Here is a 10,602-nt window from a genome sequence, read left to right as displayed (position 1 = left end):
AAAGCTGATTCACCTAATAATGATTTTAGAGTTGAACAGTGTGCATCTATTGCCCTTGCTCCTAATAATCCTTTGCAACAACATTTGGAGAATAGTGAGAGTGAAGTTTTTAGGGAAGAAAGAAATGAGCTTGATGAAATTTTCCTTCGTCAACCTATACTTAAACATGATTTACTAGTAGAAGATCTAGGTATAACATTGCCACCGAAAGAAGATCCTGTTTTTGATTTAAAACCATTGCCTGATGATCTTAAATATGCTCATATTGATGATAAGAAAATATATCTTGTTAATATTAGTTCTAAGCTTTCAGAGATTGAGGAAGAAAGGTTATTGGAAATATTGAAGAAACACCGAGGAGCTATTGGTTACACTCTTGATGACTTGAAGGGTATTTCTCCCTCTATTTGCCAACATGCCATTAATATGGAAGATGATGCAAAGCCTGTTGTTGAACATCAACGTCGTCTAATTCCTAAGATGAAGGATGTGGTAAGGAATGAGGTATTAAAACTTCTTGAAGCTGGTATTATATATCCTATTGCTGATAGTAGATGGGTTAGTCCTGTGCATTGCATTCCTAAGAAAGGAGGAATGACTGTTGTGCCTAATGATAATGATGAGCTCATCCCTCAAAGAGTAGTTGTAGGGTATAGAATATGCATTGATTATCGAAAAGTTAATAAGGTTACTAAGAAAGATCATTACCCTTTACCTTTTATTGATCAAATGTTAGAAAGGTTGTCTAAGAATACTCATTTTTGCTTTCTTGATGGTTATTCTGGGTTTTCACAAATTGCTGTTAAAACTAAAGATCAAGAGAAAACCACTTTCACTTGTCCCTATGGAACTTATGCTTATAGACGTATGCCTTTTGGTTTATGTAATGCTCCTGCTACTTTTCAAAGATGCCTGTCTGCTATTTTTCATGGTTTTTGCGAGAGTATTGTAGAGGTATTCATGGATGATTTTTCTGTCTATGGGAATTCTTTTGATAATTGCTTGCGGAACCTTGATAAAGTTTTGCAGAGATGTGAAAAAACTAACCTTGTTCTTAATTGGGAGAAATGCCACTTTATGGTTAATGAAGGAATTGTATTGGGACATAAAATTTCTGAGAGGTATTGAAGTTGATAGAGCTAAAGTTGAAGCAATTGAGAAGATGCCCTATCCCAGGGATGTTAAAGGTATTCGTAGTGTTCTTGGTCATGCTGGGTTTTATAGGAGATTTATTAAATACTTCTCCAAGATTTCAAAACCTCTTACTAATCTTCTTCGAAAAGATGTACCTTTTGTTTTTGATGATGATTGTAAGGAAGCTTTTGAAACTCTAAAGAAAGCCTTAACAACTGCTCCTATAGTTGAACCTCCTAATTGGAACTTACCTTTGAAATTATGTGTGATGCTAGTGATTTTGTTGTAGGTGCTGTTCTTGGACAGCGAGTAGATAAAAAATTGAATGTTATTCATTATGCTAGTAAAACTCTTGATGCTGCTCAAAGAAATTATGCTACAACTGAAAAAGAATTGTTAGCTGTAGTCTTTGCTTGTGATAAGTTTAGATCCTATATTGTTGATTCAAAAGTTACAATTCATACTGATCATGCTGCAATTAGATACCTAATGCAAAAGAAAGATGCTAAGCCAAGGCTTATTAGATGGGTACTTCTGTTGCAAGAATTTGATTTGCATATTATAGATAGGAAAGGTGCTGATAATCCTGTTGCTGATCATTTGTCTAGATTGGAAAATATTGCTTATGATCCTGTTCCTATTAATGATAGTTTTCCAAATGAACAATTGGCTGTAATAAAGGTGAGCTCGCGAGATAGTCCTTGGTATGCTGATTATGCTAACTTTATTGTCTCCAAGTACTTGCCCCCAACCTTTTGAGCTCAGCAAAGGAGGAAATTCTTTTATGATTTGAGGCATTATTTTTGGGATGACCCACACTTATATAAAGGAGTGGATGGTATTCTGCGAAGATGTGTTCCCGAATATGAACAACAAGAGATATTGAGTAAATGTCATGGTAGTGCTTATGGAGGACATCACGCCGGAGATAGAACCGCGCAAAAGGTTCTACAATCAGGTTTTTATTGGCCAACTCTTTTCAAAGATGCAAGGAAGTTTATTTTATCTTGTGATGAATGTCAAAGGGTTGGTAATATCTCCAGAAGCAATGAAATGCCTATGAATTATACTCTTGTTATTGAACCATTCGATTGTTGGGGATTTGACTTCATGGGACCTTTCCCCTCTTCAGAAGGTAACACTCATATACTTGTTGCTATTGATTATGTTACTAAATGGGTGGAAGCCATACCCACAAAAAGTGCTGATGGTGAGACTTCTTTAAGAATGCTTTTAGATATTATTTTTCCTAGATTTGGAGTTCCTAGATATCTTATGACTGATGGAGGTTCCCATTTTATTCATGGTGGTTTTAGAAAAACTCTTGCTAAATATGGTATTAATCATAGAATTGCTTCCGCTTATCATCCTCAAACTAGTGGGCAAGTAGAATTATCAAATAGAGAGATTAAATCTATCTTGCAAAAGACTGTTAATAAATCTAGAAAGAATTGGGCTAGTAAATTAAAGGAAGCATTGTGGGCTTATAGAACTGCTTATAAAAATCCCATGGGTATGTCACCATATAAAATGGTTTATGGGAAAGCTTGTCATTTACCTTTAGAACTAGAGCACAAAGCTTATTGGGCGGTAAGAGAACTAAATAAAGATCCTAAACTTGCCGGTAATAAGAGGTTGCTACAATTGAGTTCTCTAGATGAATGGAGAAGTGAAGCTTATGAGAATGCTAAACTATTTAAAGAGAAAGTTAAGAAATGGCATGATAGAAGAATTATCAAAAGAGAATTTAATATTGGGGATAAAGTCCTATTGTATCGGTCTCGTCTCAGATTCTTTGCAGGGAAATTACTCTCAAAGTGGGAAGGACCATATGTCATTGAAGAGGTGTATCGTTCAGGAGCAATTAAAATTAGCTCTCTCCAAGGCAATGCCACACAAGTGGTGAATGGACAAAGACTCAAGCATTATATCTCAGGTGATTCTTATAATGAAGATGTTGATGTTATTCGAGTGGTAACTCCGGAAGTTTTCATCAAAGGTCAAATTGACAGTCCGGCAGAGTTCGACTTTGAATAGGTAACAGTACTGGTAATAAAAAGTTCGCGTTTTACTTTCCGAACAATGTTTTTGCTGTTTTTGGAAAATATGAAAAATTACGAGATCGAAACGGAGTGGAGGAGACGCACGAGGGGGCGCCCCCATAGGCCGGCGCGGGCCCTACCCTGGCCGCGCCGCCCTATGAGGAGGCCGCCTCGTCGCCCCTCTCCGACTCTGGTTCGACCTGGTACTTTCTGTTTGTCGTAAAAAATTATTCTATATAATCCCCCGGACCTCTGGAGGTCCGTATATCGTTTTCTCGACGTGCTTTGTTTCGAGCTGTTTTCTGCCAGGATCCGCTTTGGATCTAGAGCCATCATGTCTTCTCCGGAAACTCCGAAAGACAGCTTCTACGAGGACGTCGTCAACCTGTACATGAACGAGCTGAAGATGCACCCCAAGGAGTTGCTGCTCGTTGATGGAGAGTTGCAGATCAAAGATGTCCAGGGTCCTAAAGGAGAAGGAAGCTTGGAAGACAGGATGGAGAAGCTAGAACAAGAGGTCTTCAACTACAAGAAGATGGCTGAGCGTGAAGTGGACATCTTCCACAAGATTGTGTCTGAACTTATTGATGCACACAATAAGGAGACTGCAAGGCTGTGGGACGACATCCTCTCGCTTCACGACACCACCAACAAACTCCAAGCTCAACTCTATGACATTCAGAATCACAACTGTGAGTATGAAAACAGGTTTAAACACATAAGCTATGCTGCTAGTTTCAGGATTCCCGAGACCAAGATGTCGTTTGTTGACGGAGAGCCTCTTCCTTGGAAGTCTGATGATGGGAATTCATCATCATCACCACCGCCGAAGGAGTAATTCATCATCGGTATTGGCATCCCCTTGGTTTGTTCCAAGCTTGGGGGAGTGCCGCGGTATCACATCATCACTATCTTTTACTTTTTACTATCAAGAAGTGTCATACCATGAGTAGGGAAGTTATCATATAAGATGGGTTGCAGTGTGGAAGTATCTCTCCTTTAGTTGGTTGTCTATGTATCCCTTGGTGTTAGTTATCGTTATGGAATATTAATGAGAAGTCTTATCATTTACATATTGCACATCTCATTTTAGTTTGCAATCTCTATTATATGATTGATCTTGTTATTAGTATTGGTATCACTTTGGGAGTATTGAGTAAATCTATTTGGTTTTGGCAAACTTAGCATTGGCCAATAGCAACACTACTTTGAGGTTTAAGTAGAAAAGAGAAATACATGTAGATATGTTGTTTCATTGTCTTCCTTTCTTGTTAACTCATAGCTTATTATTCTGAAGTTAAAATTGTTTGTGCTTATAAGGAAGATGCATGATTGTTTCTATCACATGTATATCTGTTTGTTTCCCTCAACTCTTATGCTTGCTAATTAACCTTGCTAGCCAAAGACCTGTACTGAGAGGGAATACTTCTCGTGCATCCATACTTTAACCCAAACCTATGCCAATTGTGTCCACCATAACTACCTACTACATGGTATTTCCTGCCATTCCAAGTAAATACTTCGTGTGCTACCTTTAAACAATTCAAAATTTACTATCTCTTATTTGTGTCAATGTTTTATAGCTCATGAGGAAGTATGTGGTGTTTTATCTTTCAATCTTGTTGGGCAACTTTCACCAATGGACTAGTGGCTTCATCCACTTATCCAATAACTTTGCAAAAAGAGCTGGCAACGGGGTTCCCAGCCCCAATTAATTAACTTTCATAATTTTACAAATAGACACTCCTCCACGGTATGTGATTGTTGGATGGCACCCGAGGATTCGGTTAGCCGTGGCTTGAGAAAGCAAAGGTGGGGAGGAGTGTCATCTAAATAAAACTAATATAAAAAGGCACTCCTTCATGGTATGAGATTGTTGGCAGGCACCCGAGGATTCGGTTAGCCATGGTTTGTGAAAGAAAAGGTTGGGAGGAGTGCCAACCAAAAATAAAACTTTATGGGAGCCGCTCTTCGAGAGTTTGTCTGGCAAGGGGGTTAGAGAACCCGCTACCATTCGTTGACAACAACAAACACCTCTCAAATTGTTACTTTTATTCTCTTTATATGATTTCAAAACTGAAAAAGCTCTAGCACATGATTTAATCCCTGCTTCCCTCTGCGAAGGGCCTGTCTTTTACTTTATGTTGAGTCAGTAAACCTATTTCCCTCCATCTTAAGCAAGCATTTGAGTTGTTGTGATCAAACCATCTACATTGTGATTTACTTCATCATGTCTTTTATTCTTACTTGTTTAGTACAAGTTTTATCCGAATGAATATAGCTTTGAAAGTCATCAATGATTATGATTGAGTATGCAAGTTGTGCCATATAAACTTTAACATGAGAGCGCTGCTCGATAGATATGTATAACCTGTTAATTGTTCTCTGACCAAGAACGAAGTTTGCCATCACCAATTATGATTTCTTATGCACCTTTATTTGTGATTACCCTCTACTTGTTTCAAGTTGAATTATATGAGGAAGTTGTTCATTAGAATGTCATGTGTGAATTGCTATGATGCTTCTTGTCCGTATTTCATTTATCGACTCTTCACTCCATAAACATGTGGTCCTGTTTACCGAGTTCAGTTTCGCTTGGGGACAAGCGAAGTCTAAGCTTGGGGGGAGTTGATACGTCCATTTTGCATCACTATTTTATATCATAATTTGCTGTTATTCATTGATATATTTCATATTTGGAGATGATACTTATGTTATTTCATCTATTTTGCATGTTTCATGATTATTGGAGGATCGCGCACCGGAGCCAGGATTCTACTGGAAAAAGCGTCGTCAGAAGGCAATATTTCGGAAGATCAACAATTGCCAGAAATGATATGAAAAATCCTAATTTTCCAGAAGACGAAGGGAGCCAGAAGGGGGAGCGGAGGAGGGCCGCCATGGGCCCCCCTCACAGGCCAGCGCGGGCCCTGCCCTAGCCGCGCCGCCATGTGGGGAGGGGGCCCACAGCCCCGCTCTGCCTCCTCTCCTTCGCGTACTCCTTCGCCCCAAAAACCTAAGCTCGTCAGAATAGTCGGGAGGAGTCACATCCGCCTCTGCGGGGCGGAAAACACCAGAGAGAAAAGAACTCTCCGGCAGGCTGAAATCTGCCGGGGAAATTCCCTCCCGGAGGGGGAAATCGACGCCATCGTCACCGACATCGAGCTGGACATCATCTCCATCACCATCGTCATCATCTCCATCATCATCACCGCCATCTCCACCGCTGCACTTCGTCACCACTGTAACAATTAGGGTTGAATCTTGATTGTTTGATAGGGGAAACTCTTCCGGTATTGATCTCTACTTGTTATTGATGCTATTGAGTGAAACCATTGAATCAAGGTTTATGTTCAGATTGTTATTCATCATCATATCACCTCTGATCATGTTCCATATGATGTCTCGTGAGTAGTTCGTTTAGTTCTTGAGGACCTGGGTGAAGTCTAAATGTTAGTAGTGAATTATGGTTGAGTAATATTCAATGTTATGATATTTAAGTTGTGGTGTTATTCTTCTAGTGGTGTCATGTGAACGTCGACTACATGATACTTCACCTTTATGGGCCTAGGGGAATACATCTTGTACTCGTTTGCTAATTGCGGGGTTGCCGGAGTGACAGAAACCTAAACCCCCATTGGTATATCGATGCAGGAGGGATAGCAGGATCTCAGAGTTTAAGGCTGTGGTTAGATTTATCTTAATTACTTTCTTGTAGTTGCGGATGCTTGCAAGGGGTATAATCACAAGTATGTATTAGTCCTAGGAAGGGCGATGCATTAGCATAGGTTCACCCACACAACACTTATCAAAACAATGAAGATTAATCAGCTATATGAAGCGAAAGCACTAGACTAAATCCCCGTGTGTCCTCAAGAACGTTTGGTCATTATAAGTAAACAAACCGGCTTGTACTTTGTGCTAAAAAGGATTGGGCCACTCGCTGCAATTGTTACTCTCGCATTTTACTTACTCGTACTTTATTCAACTGCTACATCAAAACCCCTTGAATACTTGTTTGTGAGCATCTACAGTGAATCCTCCACCGAAACTGCTTGTCAACACCTTCTGCTCCTCGTTGGGATCGACATTCTTACTTATCGAAAATACTACAATACACCCCCTATACTTGTGGCTCATCAAAGGGTAGGTCAGGGGGCGCCACGAGGGCCCCACACGCTAGGGCCGCGAGGCCCAAGGCCTGGCCGTGCCGCCCTGTTGTGTGGGCGCCGCGTCGCCCCACTTCGTATCTCCTCCGGTGTTCTGGAAGCTTCGTGGAAAAATAGGCCCATGGGCGTTGATTTCGTCCAATTCCGAGAATATTTCCTTACTAGGATTTCTGAAACCAAAAACAGCAGAAAACAGCAACTGGCTCTTCGGCATCTCGTTAATAGGTTAGTGCCAGAAAATGCATAAATATGACATAAAGTATGTATAAAACATGTGAGTATCATCATAAAAGTAGCATGGAACATAAGAAATTATCCATACGTTGGAGACGTATCAGCATCCCCAAGCTTAGTTCCTACTCGTCCCGAGTAGGTAAACGATAACAAAGATAATTTCTGAAGTGACATGCCATCATAATCTTGATCAATACTATTGTAAGCACATGTAATGAATGCAGCGATTCGAAGCAATGTAAATGCAATGAGTAAACAATTGAATCATATAGTAAAGACTTTTCATGAATAGTACTTTCAAGACAAGCATCAATAAGTCTTGCATAAGAGTTAACTCATAAAGCAATAAATTCATAGTAAAGGCATTGAAGCAACACAAAGGAAGATTAAGTTTTAGCGGTTACTTTCAACTTATAACATGTATATCTCATAGACATTGTCAGCATAAAGTAATATAACAAGTGCAATATGCAAGTATGTAGGAATCAATGCACAGTTAACACAAATGTTTACTTTTGAGATAGAAGGAAATGGGTGAACTGACTCAACATAAAAGTACAAGAAAGGCCCTTCGCAGAGGGAAGCATTGATTGCTATGTTTGTGCTAGAGCTTTTATTTTGAAAACAAGAAACAATTTTGTCAACGGTAGTAATAAAGCATATGTATTATGTAAATTATATCCTACAAGTTGCAAGCCTCATGCATAGATTACCAATAGTGCCCGCACCTTGTCCTAATTAGCTTGGATTTACATGGATTATCATTGCATAACATATGTTTCAACCAAGTGTCACAAAGGGGTACCTCTATGCCGCCTGTACAAAGGTCTAAGGAGAAAGCTCGCATTGGATTTCTCGCTTTTGATTATTCTCAACTTAGACATCCATACAGAGACAACATAGACAACAGATAATGGACTCCTCTTTAATGCATAAGCATTCAACAACAGATAATATTCTCATAAGAGATTGAGGTTTGTTGTCCAAACTGAAACTTCCACCATGGATCATGGCTTTAGTTAGCGGCCCAATGTTCTTCTCTAACAATATGCATACTCAAACCATTTGATCATGATAAATCGCCCTTACTTCAAACAAGATGAACATGCATAGCAACTCACATGATATTCAACAAAGTGTTGATGGCGTCCCCAGGAACATGGTTATCGCTCAACAAGCAACTTATAAGAGATAAGATGCATAAGTACATATTCAATACCACAATAGTTTTTAGGCTATTTGTCCCATGAGCTATATATTGCAAAGATAAAGAATAGAATTTTAAAGGTAGCACTCAAGCAATTTACTTTGGAATGGCGGAGAAATATTATGTAGTAGGTAGGTATGGTGGACACAAGTGGCATAGTGTTTGGCTCAAGGATTTTGGATGCATGAGAAGTATTCCCTCTCAATACAAGGTTTAGGCTAGCAAGGTTATTTAAAGCAAACACAAGTATGAACCGGTACAGCAAAACTCACATAAAAGACATATTGTAAGCATTATAAGACTCTACACCGTCTTCCTTGTTGTTCGACCTTTACTAGAAAATATCTAGACCTTAGAGAGACCAATTATGCAAACCAAATTTTAGCAAGCTCTATGTATTTCTTCATTAATAGGTGCAAGGTATATGATGCAAGAGCTTAAACATGAGCACAACAATTGCCAAGTATCACATTATTCAAGATATTATACCAATTACCACATGTAGCATTTTCGTTTCCAACCATATAACAATTTAACGAAGCAGTTCAACCTTCGCCATGAATATTATGAGTAAAGCCTAAGGACATATTTGTACATATGCAACAGCGGAGCGTGTCTCTCTCCCACACAATGAATGCTAGGATCCAACTTTATTCAAAAAAAACAAAAACAAAAACATACAGACGCTCCAAGTAAAGCACATAAGATGTGGCCGAATAAAAATATAGTTTCACTAGAGGAACCTGATAATGTTGTCGATGAAGAAGGGGATGCCTTGGGCATCCCCAAGCTTAGACGCTTGAGTCTTCTTGAAATATGCAGGGATGAACCACCGGGGCATCCCCAAGCTTAGAGCTTTCACTCTCCTTGATCATATTGTATCATCCTCCTCTCTTGATCCTTGAAAACTTCCTCCACACCAAACTCAAAACAAACTCATTAGAGGGTTAGTGCATAATCAAAAATTCACATATTCAGAGGTGACAAAATCATTCTTAACACTTCTGGACATTGCACAAAGCTACTGAAAGTTAATGGAATAAAAAAATCCATCAAACATAGCAAAACAGGCAATGCGAAATAAAAGGCAGAATCTGTCAAAACAGAACAGTACGTAAAGACGTATTTTTATGGGGCACTAAACTTGCTCAGATGAAAATGCTCAAATTGAATGAAAGTTGCGTACATATCTGAGGATCACGCACGTAAATTGGCATAATTTTCTGAGTTATATACAGACGGGGCGACTCAAATTCGTGACAGTAAGAAATCTGTTACTGTGCAGCAATCCAAATAAAGATAAGGAGAGGTTGCTACAGTAGTAACAACTTCCAAGACTCAAATATAAAACAAAAGTACTGTAGTAAAATCATGGGTTGTCTCTTATAAGCGCTTTTCTTTAACGTCTTTCAGCTAGGCGCAGAAAGTGTGTATCAAGTATTATCAGGAGATGAAGCATTGGCATCGGGGTTTGGAGTTTTCTCAACTATGCATTGCATCTTGTCTATGTAAGTTTCAGATGCTCCCTTTTCATTACCCTTAGGCTTGCTACTCCCATCAAACAAATTTTCAGGAACAATCCAATCAAAATTCTTTTCTAGTGCCTCGCACATTCCCAAGAGCTTGCAAGGTATTGATGTTTTAATACCCCCCTCATAATTAGCTTTATTAGTGTACTTTTGTCTATCTTTTTCCATCTTTTCAAGGGTGCTAGCAAAGTTCGTATAAGAGCCAAGCATATTATATTTAGTAAAGACTTTTCTAGCTTCTCTTGCTACATCACCAAATTCTTTAAGAAGGGTTTCTAAAACAAAAT

Source organism: Lolium perenne, chromosome 7 (assembly GCF_019359855.2).
Source record: "Lolium perenne isolate Kyuss_39 chromosome 7, Kyuss_2.0, whole genome shotgun sequence".
Taxonomy (NCBI): Eukaryota; Viridiplantae; Streptophyta; class Magnoliopsida; order Poales; family Poaceae; genus Lolium; species Lolium perenne.
The sequence above is the reverse complement of the archived record's forward strand: the minus strand, read 5'-3'. Positions refer to the sequence as shown.